The sequence below is a fragment of the Pteronotus mesoamericanus genome, unplaced genomic scaffold (genome assembly GCF_021234165.1).
Source record: "Pteronotus mesoamericanus isolate MK-2021 breed Mesoamerican mustached bat unplaced genomic scaffold, CSHL_Meso_final contig_75, whole genome shotgun sequence".
In the NCBI taxonomy this organism is placed as follows: domain Eukaryota; kingdom Metazoa; phylum Chordata; class Mammalia; order Chiroptera; family Mormoopidae; genus Pteronotus; species Pteronotus mesoamericanus.
Window position 1 is genome coordinate 6,241,223 of NW_026555249.1, and position 21,159 is coordinate 6,262,381.

The window sequence follows — 21,159 nt, forward strand, 5'->3', positions numbered from 1 at the left end:
CTGAGTGCTTCCGTGCGGCTGGAGGCATCACTTCAAAAATCTGATTACACCAGCGCCACAACTCACGGAGCACCCCTGCAGTGCCTTTGATCTGACGCAGGCTGGTTTTTGCTCAGCCGGCTGGGCTTGGAGGCAAGAATAGGACCCGAGAGAGTTTCAGTTCTCCCCAGCAGGGCATGCTGCAGACAGATGGTCATAAATGCACGTTGGTTTGATTTTCAGAGACGGCTCTCTCATGGACAATCAACTAATAACAATTACAGAATGCTCATATACTGTAGGTTCTGTTTTGCCGTTTACAAAGCTGTTGCACAGACTCCCATGGTTTTCAGAGTTGGGCCTATGGGCACGTAGACATTTAAAGAAAGCCCTCCAGATGTTTCAGCGGAAAGCCAGGACCGGGGACCAGTGGCCAGCATGATGTCACCTAAAGAATAATGCCTCTGCTGGGATGCTCCATCTCACAGGTGAGTAGACTGAGGCTCAGAGAGGCAACCAGCTCTGGGCGCGTCGCACAGCACAGGCAGCAAAGTCCTGCCTCAGGTTAGCAACAATATCAAAGACAAAGTCGCAAACCTCATGATCTGGAGTTTATAAGGCACTTTCATATCACTATCACATTTCATTCATATAATAATCCGGTGTGGTGGGCAGAAAAGCTGTTACTGTTACTAGCACTACTACATCATGGGTCCCATTTCAAAGACAAAGAAACAGGGGTTCAAAGCGTTTCACACTTTGTCATTTACTCATTGCCCAGGAATTCTATTAGCTCTGTCTGCTGTCACATCTGGCTCACTTCCCTGTCAAGTGAAATATGCTCAGCCTTATCTTATGGGTGTGGGCACACAGACGGACCAATGTCACCGGCACGATTGACCCCTGCTCTCACCCTCCAACCCAAATCAATGGGGACAGATGCCACCACACGGCCCCTGCCTCTTCCCAATCAGAAAAAAAAAGTCGCCTGGCCACTTAAAAAGAAAATTGTGGTGGTGCCCCCTTCTGTCTCATAGGAGGTCCATTGTTGGAATTGGGAGTGACTGCAGCCAAGTGAGAGAGGAGAAAGAGTAGGAAGGGTCAGCCACAGCGTCAGCTGGGGTGACGTCCAGGGAGAAGGTGGCCCGGGCCAGGTCTAAGTAATAAGTAATCTTTCATTTATTTTTTTATTTATCTGTAGGTCTCTCTGGGATAGCTAAATCAGCCTGAGCATTCATTTACTCATTCCTCAAATATTTGTCTCTCTCACCTCTTCCAGGCCATTGCTCCAATGTCACTGCATCGCTATGCCTTCCTTGACCACCATCTTTAAAGTCGACCCAGCTCCGGCACTGCTCCACCTGCTCAGTCGCCTTGTCCCGCTTGACGGCTCTCCGTAGCACTTCCCATCCTCTGACTTGTGATCCTTTTTCCTTTTTTGTTGATGGTGTGTCTCCTTCCACTAGACTCTCAGCTCCATGACAGAAGAGATTATACAGGGCTGTGCCGAGGACAGTGACCTATGTCCTAATGTTCCTATAATGTTCAGTTTGTGTATGTTTTGAGAAACAATTTTCATGTCTTGGCGAAATAATGCCCGCCCCTTCCAGAAGCTACTGATTTCCTTGCTCCCCTAAAATCGCAGCATGTCAGCAAAGAGCTGATCAACAGTGCTAGAATCCTCCCATTTCTCCTCTTCACAGTGTTTAAAACGAAGGATTTTAGAACCAGATTATCGGGGTTGGAATGCTGCTTCTGCCATTTACTAGACGTGTCATCACAGATAAATTACTTAACTCCTCTGTGCCTTAGTTTCCCCTCCTGTAAAATGGAAATATTGCTAGGACCAATCTCACAGATCTGTAATGAGCTTAATGAGTTAGGATTTAGCTTAAAACAGTGCCTATCCTATAATGAGACCTATACCAATGTTTGCTAAAATACCCCCATTTCCCCATTGTTGACTGCTTCTCCCTCCTAACTCTCTCCAACCCAAGAACTTTCCACAGCAGACGAGAGAGGTAAAGGGGCTTCCTTGCAATGGGAAATGTTGCCTTTAGAATTTCAGTGGAGGAGGTGGGGGTGTGAGCAGACTGGATTATTGTTCCCAGCTATTTGCTCTCTCCTAGTCAAAAGATTGCATATCCCTATCCACTGTCATTGGACATACTCATGTATTTTGTGGGAGGAATACACACCCTACTGAATGACTTTGGACTTGGCTGTGTGAAAAGCTTTGGCCAATGGACTTGGCTGTGTGAAAAGCTTTGGAATGTGATTTTTTTTTTTTTTTTTTTTTTTGCTGCATCCAATCACAAGCCTAAGTACAGGTGCATAGTTTGGCTTAGGCTTTCTTGCTCTTGTTTTCCACATGCACACAGGATGTTTCAGATAGTGGCTACTCCCTCCATCTGGGTTCTAGAATGAGAAGACAGGTGGAACCCAGATGAGCCCAGCCAATATCAGCAGAGCCACAGCCAATATGCAGCTGACTTACCATCTTTATGCAGAAGGCAAAAGTAAATATTGTAGGCCACTGAGATAGCAATGTTTGTTACCACTGCAAAACTGGTTAATACAAGACAAGAGTAGTATAATAGGAAGAGAGCATATGTTTTGCAAGACTGTTCAAACAAGATTTTTTTCACTGAGGGATCTGTCTGTTATATGTGTGTGTGTGAATGCACTGTTCATTCACCCAAACCTCCCCCCAACCAAACAACTTTACTTTGCCATAAAAAGTCACTATTTATGGCAAAAAGTCACTATTGGTAACAATCTTATTTACTATGCATATTTTAATTTCTGGAAACTTGGGCTTGGCAAATAAGAAGGGAAGTTAAAATTAAAATAAAAAATAAATTATTAGCCTATTGGCATTGCCCCTCCGGTTCTGTGCACAAGGTTCTCTCTCCAGATTTCTTAATAAGTCCACCATCCCATGAGTGTTTATCAACAAAGATGTGTAATAGTTTTTAGCCTTCCTGTGCCAATGTATTTACACATAGAAGTGGGTGGGTCTATGCAAATGTCCGCACATTTGGCCACCATGACATTAGCCTGGAGGAACCTAGTAATTCATTGTTGATACACTCCTTTACAATAACCACATCATTCTTTGTATGTACAATTGATGGTATATCTTCCAGGCAACCCTCTCTGGGACTATCAAAGGAAAAATAATCATTAGGAAGTCAATATCCAAAAGGTTAATTACTTTCTCCTTATCTTTGTAAATATCCTTCTTGAAAGATTATCCATTATAATTTCTCATCCTTAGTCTGGTAGCCATCCATTGTCACATTCCCATGCCTCTCAATTCAGATTTAGAAGCAGAAATTAATTTTAATATTGCCACAGAAAAAACATTATTTGGAAGAGAAGTTTGCTGCTTTGCTGATACCCGCAGTTCCGTTAATTGCCAATTTATTTACAAGTCAAAACACAAATGGCCTGGGATGCTTTTCATGGGTGTGCCTAAGCAGAGGAGCTAATCCACACCTGGATTTCTAGATTGTATTTCTGAATGTCCTTGATTGCCTAAAAGTCCCCATTATAATCCCCACCTTTTCTTTAAAGCTCTGTGCACGTCCAAGCACATGGAGCCCAAGTGGACCCAGAGGGTCAGTATGCAGCAGAAGATGCTGACTTTAGTTACCTTTGTGGATCAGGAGACTTCCCACTTAACAGAAGTCTCCTGAGCACACAGCAGCGCTTTTGTGCTTACAGAATGAAGCCCAAGTAAACCAGGTGCAACAGCCGCCAAGAGGCAGCCTGGGTCTCCCTCTCTGCCCATCTGTGGACTACACCAAACTTTTTGTCACTTCACGTGTTCACAAGGATCTTATGGGCAGATGGGTCACACATTTCACAGCAGACGCATGCTGGATGTCTCTGTCATCCCCTCCAAAGTTCCCCTCCCTGTTCAGTTGCCATGCCTTGCCCCTCTGTCTCCCTTCCATACCCTTTTAAAATCCCCTCTATAATTCCAAGCAATTCTGCTCTCAGCCTCAGCTTACGCATCTCACTAAAATTGCCAGGCTGGTTTCTAGAGACCTTATAACTATCTAGTATTCCCCAAAGTATAACCCCGTGGCGGACTTAGCTTTTTCACCATATGGCACATTAAAGTCCTTAACCTTCCCCTCCCTGAGAATGGCTCCTTTTATATACAGGAATACAGCTGCTAGAAAAATGTGATTCCCTAATACTGTTTCAAGAGCAATAAGATGGGCACATAGCCATCCAATCAAAAGCCCAGGTGCCTCCTCATCCTCAGTTTCAGCTTTCCATCCTTCAGGCAGGAACTTTCTTAGGTCTCCCAAAAGTGAGGGATGCCCCGCCTACATCGCACGCAGGACCTGACCCTGTTTTAGGACTGATAACGAATCCGGATTTATCTCTTTCTCTACACATGCTCCCAGGCTAGGAGCTTACTGATGTCGAGAACCATGTGGATTATTTTTTCTTCTGTATTCCTCATGCTTAATACAAAGATCAAGGCATAGAAGGTGCTCAATAAATGGTTTTGAATAAATGAAATTTATTGGATGTCAGTTGCATTTAGAGGGAAGATATCAATAATACTGTTCTCCAAAGGGCCGTTAACTATTGGAATATGTGGTTGAGAGAGGTAATGCCTGTCTTGGGTGGTTTAAAAATTGGTAATAATGGCAATGTGTGTTTTAATAGAATTCTCAATTTTTGAAGTATTTTCAGAGAAAACATTTTATTTTATGTTTCCCTCCAACAGTGTTAGGTTTCACGATAGCACCACTGAGTTTGTAAACATTTCTGGCTGCTCAGGGGTAGAGATGTGACGAGTACCTTGTCTTTTGACTATAAATTGGTACAATCTTTCCAGAGGTAATATTTATTAAAAGCCTGAAAAAAAGTAGATGCACTTTGAATTGAAAAATACACTTCTAGAAACTTATTCTAAATAAACAGATATGGGCAAAAAACAATTCTCTACAAAAAGAATCCCCTCATGCTATTAATGAAAAGAGAAAATTGGAAAAAATCTAAAAATCAAATCATAAAGCATTACTAAACTAGATCATTGGATGGACATACAATGAGATATTATTTAATCTTTAAAATGATGTAATAAAATTCTAATGATATTGAAACATCTGAAAATAAAAAAAAAAACTGGGTACAGAAAATAGATGTGTTTGACCTCGATTCTAATCTATGTATTCCTCACAAATGTATAGAAGAATGGAATATACATATAACAACATATTAGCAGTCATTATCTCTGGGAGGATGATTCTAAAATAAAAACTACTATTTCTGGGTGAAGATGGAAGCATAGGTAACTATGGCTCGCCTCCTTGCACAACCACATCAAAATTATAACTAAACAACAGAACAACCATTATTCATAACCGCCAGAAATCAAGCTGAATGGAAGTCCTACAACTACGGAATTAAAGAAGAAACCACACTGTGGCTGGTAGGAGGGACAGAGATGCAGAACAGGCTGGCCCCACACCCATGTGTGGTGGGTAAAAATTGGCCGGGACATCTCAGGAGCGAGGCGTTCCAGCCCCATGCCAGGCACCCCCTGCCCAGGGTTCCACTGCCAGGGAAGTTAAGTCCCCATAGCTTCTGGCTGTAAGAACCAGTTGGGATTGGGGCTGTGGCAGTCAGAAACTTGTGGAATTCCAAGCAGTTTCTTTTAAAGGTCCCCCACACAGACTTACTTGGACTTACTCACGCTGAGCTCTGGTGCCGGGGAAGCAGCTCGAAAGGCACCAGAGGCATGCAAGGGGGAGCTGCAGTGTCTGGCATCAGGGTGAAAGCTGGGGGGCAGCTTTCTCCCGGAGAGAAGTGTTGGGAGAGGCCATTGTTCCTTTTCTGCGACCTCCCCCGACAGAGTGGGCAGGCGGGCACCATATCTGAGATTCCATCAACCTGATTCACACTGTTTGCCCCACCCTGCTGATTCCTTAATGGTTGTTACATGGGAGGGTGGTCAAGGGGATGGGCAAAAGAAGCGAAGGGAATAGAAGTACAAATTGGTTGTTACAGAATAGTCATGGGGATGTAAAGTACAGCATAGGGAACATAGTAGCCAAAGAGCATACACACATGACCCATAGACATGGATAATGTTGTGGGGATTGCCTGAGGGAGTGGGGTGAGGGGGTGGGGGTAGAGGGCGCAAAGGGGGAAAAGTGGGGACAACTATAATAGCATAAACAATAAAATATAACTTCAATTAAACATTAAAATTATTACTTTTAAAGTGAAATAAAATAAGCAATTACTAAAGTAAACAATATAAAAAGTTATTACTTTGTAACTGAGGGGGAAAAATCCCATAAAAATTGTACCACCACCAAAACAATCTCCTAATGAAAAGTGGCCATTTCATGGTGTGAATACATGGAAAAGGTCCCCACTCGAGTGTCATACAGAAATTGCTTGTTGGTGTTGTAGCATAGTTTTCAGCAGTTGCTGACAGCCAACCTCCCTGCGTCAATTAGTGTGTGTGGCTGGGCATGCGCTGCCCCTCCCGGGGAGTGAAGAGTGACTCCCGCGGTCATGATGTCTCACGGGCTGCTCGTTTGTTTTTAGGAATTCCCTCTACTTCTTCGAATTCCATTACTGAGTTCATCTTAGGGTTACTTGAAATACCGAGGGGCATGATTTGCCATTAACCTTCTGACAAGTGCGTGAAAGACAATTTCATGGAAAAACTCCTTTTTCAGAACTTCAGAGAAGTGTGTGGTCAGCTTTTTAAAAAAAGAATTTAAGAAGTTCACAGGGTTGTCTGAGAAGCTGGGCATATGTTTTACTGTGGCTGCTCAGATCTGATCATCCTTGGTATGCAAATGAGAGGACCTGGAGTCTCTGAGCTGCTGGGTGCAGAAGTCTGAGCATCTCTGCCAAATCTTGAAGCCACTACCAGTCCTGAAGTCCCTCTCTCTCCCCTCACTTTGTTGCATCTTGGAGCAGCACATCCTGCCTCTACCAGATCTGATCATCACTCCTTCTCACCCATGCACAATATGTTCTTTCAAACTTGCTTCTTCATTCAAAACTTCTGGGCTATGTCTCCAACCAGATAATTACTTGACTCTCACACTGGCTTATATTCACTCTTCATTCTTCTTTTTCTTTTATTCAGCTTCCCTCAGAAGCCCTCCCCCAGGATAAAAGCCAGCTGTCCAATAAAAAATGTAATGACCAGTGTTGTTAGTTAGGCTGGGTTTGAGAATGGAGCAATGAATACCCAGTGCCAACTCATTGAGTGACAGCGGGGAGGAGGAAGGGAAAAGTAGATTCATCCTTTTTTAATGCATTTTCAGGAAAAGTCAGAATCAGCTCAGCATGGTGGCTGGAAAACCCATCCACCCATCCACCCATCCATCCTTCAACAAATGTTTCCCGAGCATCTATGAGGCACCAGGCATGGAAAGGGCCCTGAGAGTATAGGGTAGTGCTAAAACAACCCTCCTAGTATTTTGCCTGGTGGAGAAGACATAAGCCAGTAAGACAGTTAAATGTAAATGACACAAATATTAAGGAGCTCTGCAGGTGTTATGGGAGCCAACAGTGGGTAGACCTGACCAGGTCGAGGAGGCGGGGCTTCCTTGGGAGGCTATCTCAGCAATGAGGAGAGGAGAGCCCCTCTTCCTCCATTTTAAGGCCCTGAGTATAACTGAGTTTGGTAGATATGGCTGGTGGCTCCTGCAACAACCATGTTCCCCTTTGTGTTTGCTCACAGAGCCCGTTTTGTATCACCTGTCCAGTCCCAGGGCATGAGGAGCGTCAGTCTAAGGTAACCATGGTAACCTCATTTACTGTTTGTCTGTGATTGGTGTAGGAGTGGCCATCCCTCCAGTTATAGCAGAAGTCTTCTAGGGTCACTGGGAAAGATTTTCCTCCCCTGTAAAAAGAGGGAGGGGGAGAAGTCTCTTCCAAATGGAAAAAGCCTGGGCCCATGGTGGTGTTGTGCGTGACCAAATCAAACTTGGAACTGGTTTTCTTGGGACTTCAGTGTGTGTTACATGTCCACCGTTGAAGACACTTTGAGCTAGGCATTTGGCCTTGGGATTTCATCACGTTTGGCACAGACAGCTCAGTGGTCAAATAGATGAAACGGATGTTTCCGAGTCTACTGGCTTAGAGGCGGAGAAGGGTGGGTGTTGACTGGGGGGTATCGGGATGTTGTTGTAAAGGGAAGGAACAAAGGGCACTGCAAGGGATACTGCTTTATTGGGCTCATTTACGGTAATCATTTCCTTTTTGTCACTAGCTTCACTATTGTTTTATTTATTTGATAATCTTTTTGTTTTTTTCTTTCTTGTTCTCTGGACAATGGCTGATTTAGTGCTAGAGCTCACTAGAAGTGCAAGTCCAATAGTTGCATATCAGTGTCTTTATGTGCATGCTGTGTCAAAAGGAAATAATGGAATTTTACCTCCTATGTAGCCATGTATGTAAATGGCTCCCATATGGTAAGAAATTCTTTCCAATTTGAGAATAAGTCCTACACACAGGGTGGGGCTAGACTCAGTTCACAGTTGTGAGTATGCATAACACAGTATTCTTACACCATTATTTATTAATTATTGTATTATTTCCTATTCAAACAACTCTAAACCTACTTTTGCCATACCCTATATATGGCCACGAATTACTGAAGGTCCTATCAATGGACTAATCTGACCAGTCTTCTGGATCCTTGACTTTTCTAGCACACAGAAGCCACCAGCGCGTTCCAGGGACTGCTGCTGCAGAGTCAGAGCTTTGGGGCCCACGAAAGCAAGATCCCCTGTGTCTGTGCACATGGAAACAGACCCAGCAGCTCCGGGACACAGGCTGCCATGAGCACCACTTCCACTTCCTCATCTTCCAGATACCAGCATGTGTGGGAAAAGTCACATCAGTGCTCTTGTTCTAGCCAGGAGTCCCCCTTTGTCCTCTTTCTCAGCAGCTCTCATGAGTCACTTGGGAGTAGAGAGCCCATGAGACTGTTAGGGGCTCCATCGCTGGATTGGGCTTGGATGTGAGCTGAGGTTGCAGCATGATCTGAAAGGGCGTCGCACCCTTCGGAGCTGACAGACTGAGGGATCCGGACAGGTACAAAGTCACCCCCACCACGTGAGAGAGGTAATTCTGCCATTTATCAGTCAGATGGACTTTGGCACCTCTTTCTGAGCAAGAATATTTTTTTAAATGGAAAGCATGGAGAGGGGCACATCTGTCCTGCTCTCCTCAGCCAGTGACTGTGAGGATCAGATGAGCTAGTATTGTGAAAATGCTCCACATCGCTGTGAGCTCTGTGCAGGCAGGGACCAGTGTTCTCAGGAGTGACACCGCCCCTCACATCCTGCAGGCCCCTCAGCTTCTCCGAGTGGAGGCCCAATTCCAGATGGAGAAAGTGCTTCCTTTCTCCTGAATGTCTTCTCAGGCAGGAACTCCCAGGGGAGGCTCTTGGGGGCTGATGGGCTGCCAGGTGCCACCAGGGTGCTGCTTTCCTTTTGGCTGGAAGCCCAGTGACTCCCGCATGTGAGTGAGGTCTGAGCCCCTCTCAGCTCAAGATCTGGGTTGGGATTCTTGCTTCATGAGGAGCCCACTGGGCTTAGAGGCCATACAGTGGAGAAAATAGGGCCCAGAGCCAACACTGCTCGCTCTTTTATTTTTGGTGCCAACAGTAGAAGCTCTGTGGTGGGTGGAGGCATGTTTGCTCGATACTGGGCCCTTGGCAGAGCCTACAAAGTTTGCCTTTGGTCTTGTTTCACTTTCTCTTTGCAATTCTTTTCTCTATTCTCCCCTACCAAGCTGGTGATTTTAGGCTGCCCTGCTTTCCAGAACTCTCCATGGCCAGCACCAGCCTCTGTGTATAGGAGGGCTGCACCATGGAACTTTCTGTGATGATGGTAATGTTCTATTATCTGCTCTGTCCAATCCGGTAGCCATAGACACATGTGGCTATTGAACATTTGAAATGTGGCCTGTGTGACTCAGAAACTAAATTTTCAATATTATTTAATTTCAACAAGTTTATGTGAAAATTGCTGCCCATGGCTAGTGTATTGGGCAGTGCAGGTCTGAGCTCAATACCGCAATCATTTCAGTCCCTCCACCGTAATCACAACGAACCTGTCCTGTGTCCCAACCCCAAAGCTCTCTTCTTGGAGATGTACCAACATGCTATCTAATAAGCAAATTCCTATCCATAAACTAATGTCTTATCTCTCGGAGATAAGCTCACAGATTTTGAAAAACCCCATACTTAGTCAAAGCAGAGCCTCAGATGATGGGAATTCGAAGGACTCTGGCAGGCTAGCAAGGTGGGTGAAAAGATTATGGACCCAGAGTTTTAGACTCACTTCAAAGCATTCCCTATGAATGGGAACATCTTCCCCAGTGCCTGGGGCTGCTTCTAGGTTTTTCCCAGCCTCTTCCAGGCTGGGGAGATTTGAGGTCAAGATGAGCAGATAAGAGCCTGGGAAGTGGAGGTGGGAGGGGGGCCGGAGTGGGGAGGGCTGGAATGGGAAGAACCCGACGGATGCCAAGCTCTTGCAAAAGAACCTGGCATGCCAGCCTGAGAGGCACTCTGATCCACCCTGGGGAGGCAATGCCAGGGAGGGGCCATTGCAATTGGGACAATGTTGCAGGGCTAACAGTTCCGTCAAAGAGCCCAGAAACCAGACCGAATGCTACGGAATGGACCATGGCACTTTTGACAGAGTCTCAGACAGGAATTGTATTTCTGCTCTTAATTCTAATCTTCCCTAATTTTAGGGAATTTTTTCTGTCTCTCTTTTTTTTTAAGACTTTACTTATTTATTTTTAGAGAGAGGAAAAGGAAGGTAGAAAGACATGGAGAGAAACATTGATGTGGGAGAGAAACATCGTTTGGTTGCCTCTCGTATGTGCCCCAACTGGGACCAAACCTGCACCCCAGCTACAAGCCCTGACCAGAAATCAAACTTGTGACCTTTTACTTTGTGGGACAGCACCCAACCCACTGAGCCTCACTGGTCAGGGATGGGGACTTTTTTCTTCTTCTGAATTCTTTCGTGAGCACTGCTTTCTAGATGTTCTTTGTACCCCCAAACTGAGCTGTGTTTCTGTTCTCGTGGATGACCGCACAGTGACTCTCAGCTTCTTGCCTGTGTTTTCACAGACAATCACGGGCATCAGAAGCAGCCCTGCAGACCACACACTAGGTTGGGTAAAGGTGGAGGATAACATGGGGTGGACGCAAGGAAAAGAGGTGACCTGAGGGCATAAGAGGCCGAGCTGGAGATGAGCAGGAAGAGCGGATACCAACCCTAGAGCTTTGGGATTTACTCTTGGGACCTCGGTTCACCTACTGGTACTGTGGGTAAATCTGCTATCACCACCTCACCCGCTCTTCAATCTGAGGAATGGAAGAAAGGATTTCCAGTTAAGCCTCTGCTTAGATCACATGCCTATTTGTTTAAAAACCATCAGATTTCATTAAGTAAATTGGAGACAAAATCTCCAAATCTTTTGTGCAATAATGTCTACAAATAAGTACACAAAGAAAAAATAGCAGCCAGATCCCTCTGAGGCTCTGTAACACAGTTGGCATCCAGGGGCAGAAGCCCAGAAAGGAGACAGACACTTTGAGAAGCCACCTGGACTGACTCACAGATTGTGGTGTTGCCCAATACTACTGGGCAGGGCTCATTTGCCACAGGATCCAGTTGTGCCAAAGCTTTTTGATGATTTATGGCTTTCCCTCTGCAACTACTTATAATATTTGCTCAGAACACTATCAATTTGAGTCCATTTGCATTAAAAACAAAAGTCCTTGCTGGGCTGTGGTTCTCCATGGGGGTGTATTTTGGTGTTTTTTGCTCCCCTGCTCCTACATCCCCTCCTATATACCCCATCTGCGGGGAAAGACATTTTGAAATGTCTAGAAACATTTTATTGTCACTACTGGGGGGACATTTTGTCCTCCCTGAAACCTTAGGCAATATCTGAAGACATTGTTGCTTGGTACAAGTTGGGTTGGTTAGTTTCCTACTGGCATTTAGTGGGCAGATAGACCAGAGATGCTGGTAAACATTCTACAATGCGCAGTACAGTCCCTAAGACAGAGAATTATCTGGCCCACAAGGTCAACTGGGCTAAAGCTGATGAACTCTGGCCCAGAGGGAAAGCTCTGGCCTGGTTCTTGACACTGAAGTGTCACATGGCCCTTAAAGGGCTATTGCTTTTTCAATGTTGGGAGACTAGAAAATACCCTGGGGCGGCCTCAGGAAATCCTACCATGATTTTGGCTAGATTTACCTTCTGATCAATGACCTAGTCAGTTTCATATCTTCATGAGTCCTTAAGTTCCTTTGAAAGAGAGGGAGTGCATCTCCAGGGTTATATATGTTACACATGTCAAGTTGGTCTGAGGGTAGTTTAAGTCCCATTTTACTGTCGTCTGTACAAAGGCAAGCCCTGAGGCTCAGTTTCTCCAACTGCAAAATGGAGTCATAATACATCATGGCCTATTTGTCAGCTGGGTCTGGCATCCTAGGAAGGTGGAACAGGGACATGGTGTTCGGGCTGGTATGAGGGGGAGTATGTGAGTAAAGTACTTCTTATCCAACTCTAGCTCCAATGACAGTATGATATTACTGGGCGTAGGGAGAGGACACCAAAAGCTTGTGAGAGACACGCCAACAGATTGTGGCTGGGGTCAGAGTCTTAGGGCTATAAAGTGATTTTCCTTGCTGATGGTTAATGAGGAAGACCCAGAGACTGTCGTGAGTCTTTCCATAAAGTATGTCAATGGTTCGGGGGAGAGGGGACTGAAGAAGGCCTGGAAAGCTATGGCAAGAATTTGGGTAGAACTCCTTGGGAAAATGTAAGCCAACACAATATTTCTTTTTCTGATTTAAAAAAATAACACAGTCATTGTTGAAAATCTCTCAAGTACAGAAAAATATAAAGAGAAAATAAAAACCTCCCCTAATTGCACCACTAGGTAATATCAGCTATTAATATAATAGTTTGGCATTTTCTTTGAGAAAAACAGAATGTTTTTCTGAGCAGGGCAAACTAGGGAGATTGAAAAGGTCTTTGAGAAGAGCCGAATGCAACAGTGTAAACACTGACGGGTTTGGAATTCTGCTCTCTGGGAGCAGAGAGAGTGGGGTCCCTGCCTTTGCCTGGATGAAAAGGGCATCAGGACAGATGAGCGATGTGACACAGGGGCACGTGATCGAGTTCTGCTTACCTCCAGGTTCACGTACAAATCATCCTTAGTGTTCACCTCCATGAAGACACGATTTCTTTAACTGAAAGAGAAAGTGATCCATTTTAGCCCAAAGATGACAAAATAGGAGATGTCATTTCTGAGTCACCTTGCAGTACCAGCAGGACCAGAATCACTGCACTTCAGGCATACAACAGTTCAAGTTTTTAAGAATTACTTTCCTGGTAACTTCAGTATGAAGTAATTTCAAACTTATAGAAACATTGCAAAAAGAGTAAAAAAGAAATGCCTGTGTACCCGTTACCCAGATGCCATAATTATTAATAATTTCCTACATTTAATTGACTATTCTTTTTCTTTGCTGTATACTTCAATTGCTATTTTTTTTCTGAATCATTTGGGAATAATCCTTAAATATTTCAGCATGTTTCCTTAAGAACAAGGACGTTCTCTTACACAAATACAGTGCAATGGTTAAAAATCACAAAATTAATGTGGATACAGTGCTATCATCTAATCTGCAGATCTTACTCCAACTGGGATTAGACTTTATGAAACTTGGTCCTGGAGACTTTCAATAAAATTCATTGACAAATCCTGCCAGCGCCATGGCTGAATCGGGAATTTGGCCAAGATCGATTCTGTCTCACGTGTTCATATGAGCATTGGTAGAAGCCTTTTCAAAACGTGACTAACTTTGGGTGAGGGCAGGACTGTTCGCTGGGCTGTCGGGTGTGAGCCCAGCAGCAATCATCGTTCCTACCTTGCTCCTTCCAATATATTTGGTTCTCAGTTTTGTGTGAGGCATTTTAAACTCTGGGGGCTGACTGGCCCTGGTCTGTGAGGCACAAGGTAGCAAATGTTACGAGTATAGATCTGAGTTAGAACAAAAATGATTTCAGGACTTGAATCCAAAATAAGCTCGTATATGTCCGTAGTTACTTTTTAAAATTTGCTTTGATACAGGGACAGCAATTCCTGATTCAGCGCTGAATTTTTTCTTGCACATTGCATGCAAAATTAAACAATATAACTAGAGTAGTAAATCAAACAATGCTTTCAAATAATTTCTGTCTTCAAAATCCAGACTCCTAGAGACTGTATCACTCGAAGAATTGAGTGCTGGATGTTCTCTATGTTTAGTTGAGCTGACTCAACTGACAGAAGGGGGAAGTGACAGGCAGGAAGCCGTGGACAGCTACCACTGGCTTCATGCCGCTGAGAATGCCTCCCTCACGCAGCCCCCTCTCCCAACAGTCCCGCCGCTGGCCTAATGAACGGAGAGCCCAGAGATCTTTGCAATAGAAGCCTAGGAGATGATGAGGACCATTTGAGCATAAAACAGTCAGCCCCAAGGCATTTGGTAATGAGGTGTCTGTTGAATCCAGAGCTTGTATAACAAATGTCTGGGGCAACTTTCTCAGAAGCCACCATTTTTCCTCCCATAGAATTCAGTGATGCTGAATTTTTCATTTTGAACACTCTGAACATCCTAGAATGTATTTCAGATTCTGGGAATCATTTCAGGGCTCAAAGCCCTCTCTTTGGTAATGTCCTAATTCTGTTCAGAACAACACCTGTTCTGCTCTGTTACTTCCTAAATGAAATCCAGACTCTTTTTACACTCTTGGGGGATGCCAGGGGGGTCAGCAGAGGCTGGGGAGGGGCGCAAAGGGAGGGGTGCATAGGACGAGGGCTGCGTGGGGTGGGGGTGTGGAGAGTCTGGAAGGCAGAGCAGCGGCCGTGAAAGCTCTGGGCAGGAGGACGTAAGGAGGTCAGAGTCCTTTCATTCATTCCTGCAGTTCAACAAACATTTGTTGAGCGTCGGGCTCATTTCATTCATTCATATGTCATTTGGCATTTAAAAGATGCCTGGCTCACCATTTAGCTCTTGTCATTCTCTGCCCCAGATTGTGTTTCTCCTCTTGGTCCTGCTCTGTGCCCCGGGGGGCTGCCCCCTTGGTTCTCTTGGCCTCCCGCTTTGGGTGGGGCTCCAGCCACGGTGGCTGAGGGTGGGAGAAGAGCACACGGGGGTGACTGTTGCCCTCGCTGCCTGCCTTCCCTGTGGCTCAGCTCTGAGGGCGCTTGTGTCTCTACCATCACAGCTCCCACTGGGCAGTCTCTCTTCCATGGCTCCAGCTGGCAGTGGGTCCCAGCAAACCCCCTCTCTGCCTGTTTGTAGGAAAAATTCCCTGCCCATAGGTATGTAAATGGCTTCTCTACTCTATTTTCTTAAGAATCCTAGCTGAGCCTGGCATCTTATTCCTGCTGACCCTGATGATACACCCCTTGACTGTATGCAGACCCTGATTGCTCTGGACAAGCTGGAGAGATGTAAATTTCTGTACATAGTTTCCGACACCAGGCACCACCAACGTGGGGGTGGAGGGAGGGAGGCATAATTTAACAGAAGCTCCTGGGGAAAAAACAATCTCAGATTTAGTCCTTTATATGCTCAAGTATGATGTGTCAGTCAAAGATCAACCTGATCACCGGCCATGTGACAGCAAAACCAACTCAAACGGGCCCTATCTTTGTGTCTTACAAGGTCCTGAACTGTTTTTCAGAGACAACAGAACAAAGCTGCAAGTCATGTAGCCTAAGCGTGTGCAGAGGAGAAAATGTTGCCAATTATACCCAGAACCAAACTCTCTCCCCACCATGGAGCCAAAGGACCGGGGCATGACCCCTTTCAGAAGTGAAGCGTCGGTGCAGGAACGGCTGTGTTGAAGCCCCATTTCTGACCATAAATGGTCAAATTCTAAAGACCCTCCCATGGAAACCTGCCCCACCAGGGCCACATACCAGCCTGTTTCTCCCAACCCCTTAAAATTCTCCCCAGACCCTCGATCAGAGAGACAGATGTGAGTCTTGCCTCCTGTCTCTTCTCTGGTCCACTTCACAATCAAGCTTTTTCTACCTCAGGCAGCGAGCCCTTTCTCTGTAACAGCGACATGACTGGAAGTGTGGGGTCCGAACAAGGGAGGTGAGGGTGCCCTCCATTTTGCCCCCACTAGCTCCCGCTTAGAGCTCCAGGCTCAGCTCCAGGCTTCCCACTTACAGAGAGGACGTGCTCGCGGTCTTTATGTGTTTCAAGGTCTGTCAGAGAGAGCAGAGGTCAAAAAACTTTTCCTCAAGGGTCAAATAGTAAATATTTTCAACTTTGCAGTCCTTGAGTTCTCAGTTGTAATTGCCCTGCCACAAACAATATAGAAATGAATAGGCTTATCTGAGTTCCAATAAACTTTATTTACAAAAATAAATAGTGGGCTACGTTCGGCCTTACTTTGCTGACCTCTGATACACAGGGGAAAAATGGATTTATTCTGGGTGTGTTCAAAAGGCAGGAGTTAGATCAATGTGTAGAAATCATAGGGAGGTAGATTTGTGCTGATTTTAAGGAAGATCTTTTTAATGGTTATTACTGCTCCCAAATAGAATGAGCTGTTTCATGAGGCAATAGGTTTCTTGTCCTCATCAGAATTCAAAGAGAGACTGAGTGTTGTAGAATAATTTTCTGCAAAGCACGGAGACTATGTCAGACGATGTGGAAGGTAACCTTGCCCGACGTGTATACTCAGTAAGTACAGCAAACACAGTAAGCCTTCTGGAGTTGATGGTCCTAGAGGGAAGGACTTTGTCTCATCTATCTTTGTATTCTGCCCATCTCTGAAAGCCTAGGGTAGGGTTTTAAGCATATGGGTATGGCCAATACATGTTTTGTCAACTTGGGTCTTTAAGTATAATCTTGCTGACAGATTAATTAAATTAATTTGACTTTATTACAGTCATCACTACTAGTTGTATTAAATTGGTTCAATTACCTCTAATAAGCTTCAACATTTGAGGCTATTCATTGAAAATAATAGACAAAATAGTCATCATTTATCAAATTCTGAAAACATGCCAGCTATAGTGCTAAGAACTTTACATTCATTTTCTTATTTAATTCTCCTGCAAAATCTATGAGGTAAGTACTATTATTACTCCTTTTTACTGATGAAGAAATTGAAATTCAGAGAAGTCTCATTAGCTGGGAAGTAGCATAACCATAACTCACACTGGGACCTCTTTATGCCAAATGCTGTGGTCCAGCCACAAATCTACCCTGCTATTCATTCATTCATTTGTTCATTCTTCAACAAACACTGATTGGCTGCCTGCTATTGGTCAAATACTGTTTCAGGTGCTGTGAATATGAACAGTTCAAGTCCATGCTCTGAAGAAACTTGCATTCTTGATGTGATATGAGGGTAAATATACCATTAACATCAAGAAGGTATTAAATAGTAATTCATTAGAAGGCACAGAGAGTAAAAAAGATAATAAATATTTCTTGTCCACACAAGAACTTCAGGTATAATCTTAATTGATTAATTTACCAAAGCTCCTTCTTGTTTACTCACATGAATCCAACTTTAGCCTATAGTCTTAACAAATTGTCAGATATATTCAAAGATTCAGAAGGAAGCTTCAAGCATTTTGGCAACCAACACAGCTCATGTGGTTTGTAGATATGTGTGTGAAGACCTTGAAGGAAAAAGGAGCTGATAAAGCACTCAGGAATCATTCTTCAAAGTGGGAAACCAGAGACCACAGATGAAAGTGGGTAGAAACAACCAGTTCAGTTAACACAAAAATAAATAAGAAAAAAATAACTTTTTCCCTTTCCTGAAACAATGAAATATGAAGAGACTAATTCTATCTCCCTTCCCCAAGTATCAAAAATTAATACTTATAACAAATGCTACAATATGGAGCGCATCTGACCCCATACAAGGCTGAGGCAAGCCCACTAAACTGGGTCACAGGAAGAGCCTCGCTGAGAGGGGATACAGCACCCAGCACTGAAGGAACCACAGGGAAATTCCAAAACCGGGATTGAGACCAAGATCGGGATTGACAGAGAGAGAGGATGCCAAGGGTCAAATAGTGTAAGCAAAATAAATTGTCAGGTCCAGCAGATAAGCCCTGACTGGGAATGGGACCCAGAGCCCCAAGGTCAGGGGCTGAGTAAGCACAAGCCCTGAGGAAGAAGTGGAAGGATCCAGGACTTTGTGTCTTTTTGGGTGCCAGTGACAAGAGAGAGGTGTGGGTGGCTTAGTTAAAGGATAGGAGTTGACAACTAGTCATAATACTTTTGCAATTCCAGCATTCTTTTCGTTAGTAGAGTGTAGTGATTTTCAGATTAGTAAGGATTTACTGCATCACCCTAATCTTATTTTTTAAAAAGTGCCTGGAAAACAGAGAAAGATAATTAGTTAAAATTTATTGACTGCCAGACAGTGTTTGTAAGCAGTTTACTGAGTTGCCTCATTTAATCTTCTCAAGTACGTTTTGAGAACAACACTCCTTAATAGAGACCTAATTAAAAATGATTAAAACATAAGTGGTGTTTGGAGGGAAACTATAAAATGTCATTGGAAACAAGTGTTAGTCATTCATTTGTTTGCTCACATATTTCTTCAGCCACTAGTTATTGAGCACCTAATGTTGGCTGGATACTATTTAGAGTCAGTACATGGATGACTTTATTGATTTCGTTGTTTAACAGAGGGGCAGTAGAGGAAATAAGGGATTGTGAGTTGGAAAATCTGGGTTCCATTTCTGGCTCTGCCTCTAACTGGTCCTGTGGCCCTTTGACATGTCACTTTTCTGTTGAACGTCTTCCTAAAACAAGGAGCTTGGGGTCTTTTAGAACTTGACGTTAAAGTATGCAATTGATTCACAGGACACTGAAATTTACAATGAATGTACACTTATATTCTATCATTACTCCCTTCCACCTCAATTGGGTAAATGATAGTATTTATTATGAAGCTTCAGAGTGAAAATTTGTCCAGGCTGGGACCAAGATTCTCTGTTCTTTCCACCTAGAATCCTCTGCTTTCTGTGTATGAGTTCATGCTTAATTTCCAGAAGTATTACAAGAGAGTGGGGTGCAGAAAAAAAGAGATATAGGAGATACAAAAGACAAGGAGAAGTTGAGGATAGAAAGGAAGATATGCCAACTCACAGGGGCTTTGTGTGTTGTTTCTGAAACCATTCAAGGTTGTTATGATGATGAAGTGTATCCAAAGGCACCAGAAGAGAAATCCTGTAACTGGGGGAAATGACATGGAAGCAAATTCAAGTTCCGTAAAAGGGTAGTGAAGTGCCTTGCTGGATATTCTGCTTGCCTCTTACTAGGTAGAACTACAATGAATGGGTCATGTTATAAGGCAGAAGGTGTAGGCTGAAGAGGAAGGATAACTCCTTAATGGCTGTTAAGGCCCAGGGATGAAATGGGCCACTCCTGTAGGAGACAAGCTCTCTGTTACTGTGGATGCTTAAGCAGTGGTCATGTTAAACCCTAGAGAAGCCAGCAGCTTGGATCAGGACTGGAAGACCAGTAAGGGGACTTTCAACTCTGAAATTATAATTCCTGCTGGGAAAAGTCAAGGCCCTTTTCCAGGCCAAATTCAGGCCAAAGTCCTCAATTTATTTCTTTCCAAGAAGTTCCTTGTATGAGTCCTTGGCTGAATACCCAGCCTGACCTCCTGGTGCTGGCATTTCTGAACTTCCATTCTTGACAAATATCCTGGATGGAAACTTCTCTGGAGGCCAGAGTTGAACCTGGAGTTGGACCAACACACTGAAACTCTAGTCTTATCGTTCAACAGATTCACAGGGTTGCCCTTGCGTTTGTCCAGTGCCCTTATTTTCCCAAGTATTCTTCCATCTGCTGGCTTTACCAGAAGCACATTGGACAGTTGGTATCCTCTGGGTATAATAACTTTTACAAGAGAAGGTATATGGAGGTGCTTTGTCACAGTGAAATGCTCAGAAAGGTTAGAGGTTTTATTATTGCTATAACTTGCTCAAGGTCATGGTACAGCAGAGCCTATCTAAATCAGATTATTTCAAATCCTTTTGGGAATTAGTGTAAAGCAAATAAAAAGCATGGCTGTAATTTCAAAAGAACCAAAGTCCAGGTCTCCTTGATTGATTAGAGTTTAGAGCTGAATTTTGCAAGCACAGCAGTGCCAAATCAAGACCCCTTAAAAGCAGAGCGGTTGTTCCGGCTCACTGAAGAGCCACAGCATGCGTGTGAGTCTGCACAGATCGACCGGGCTCACCTTGACTGGGGCCACCGTGGGGAGGTGGCCGCTAGCAGTGGGCCAGAATGGTATAGCTCTCTGCTCCTGTTGGCTCAGAGGCCACGAATGTTAAATCGACCTTCCTGGAGAAGCTCGTGGCGTCCACAAGCTGGGTTACAATCCTAATGAAAAAGGACAGTAAAACAACCACCTCCAAGAGATGAAGAGACATTGTCCAGAAGCGTTAAGGAATGGCTTAAAAAAATAATCCCCAACTGATTGCAATATTAAGAACATTCTTAAAATGTTACCTTTGTACTGATCTCTAAATCCCCATGAGGGGGTTTATGAAAAAGCTTTTTAAGCATTTGAACCTGTAATACTGTAAGTAAGGAAAGAACACACACTTTTAATTAAAAGAGAAGGTTGTTATGATGTGGTCATCTGAATCAAATACACCTTTTTACCTAGAAATATAGGGGAATAAATAGTTCCTGGCTTTAGTGTCCAAGGTTCAGGATTATTTAGGATTACTAGCCAAAATTGTTCTTATTTTACACTGCACCATCCTGAAGACTGTTTAGATGGGAAAGTTAGGTGGAAAATAATGTTTTAGTTTTCCCGTTGCTTCAGCCAGTTGGGGACATCTCAATGCCATCTGCCTCTGGCCCTTGAACAGTTTTTCTCCCCCACAGCTTGGGGAACACAGCTAATCACCCTGGTGGAGCATCCGGTAACTTGCGGGTATCAAGGCGGACACTTCTGTTTTCCAATCTGGTAGTTTGTTGACTATCCGATGTAGCCTTTTTTAGGGGCAGTTGAACATGGTAGAGTGACAACTGTGCTCCTGTTTGCTCTCTTGTTTCCAGGGTTAATTTAAAAGTGCTGTTG

General features: G+C 44.1%; 1 protein-coding gene across 2 annotated transcripts in view; it reads right to left on the bottom strand.

The window, feature by feature from the left end:
* Window positions 1-21,159, bottom strand: part of PRLR (prolactin receptor) — a 146,944-nt gene that overhangs the window by 21,258 nt on the left and 104,527 nt on the right. For both annotated transcript variants that reach the window (XM_054583933.1, XM_054583934.1), the window contains exon 2: window positions 13,211-13,271. The gene's annotated coding sequence lies outside the window, so the exon portion shown is untranslated. The remainder of the gene's footprint in view (window positions 1-13,210; window positions 13,272-21,159) is intronic.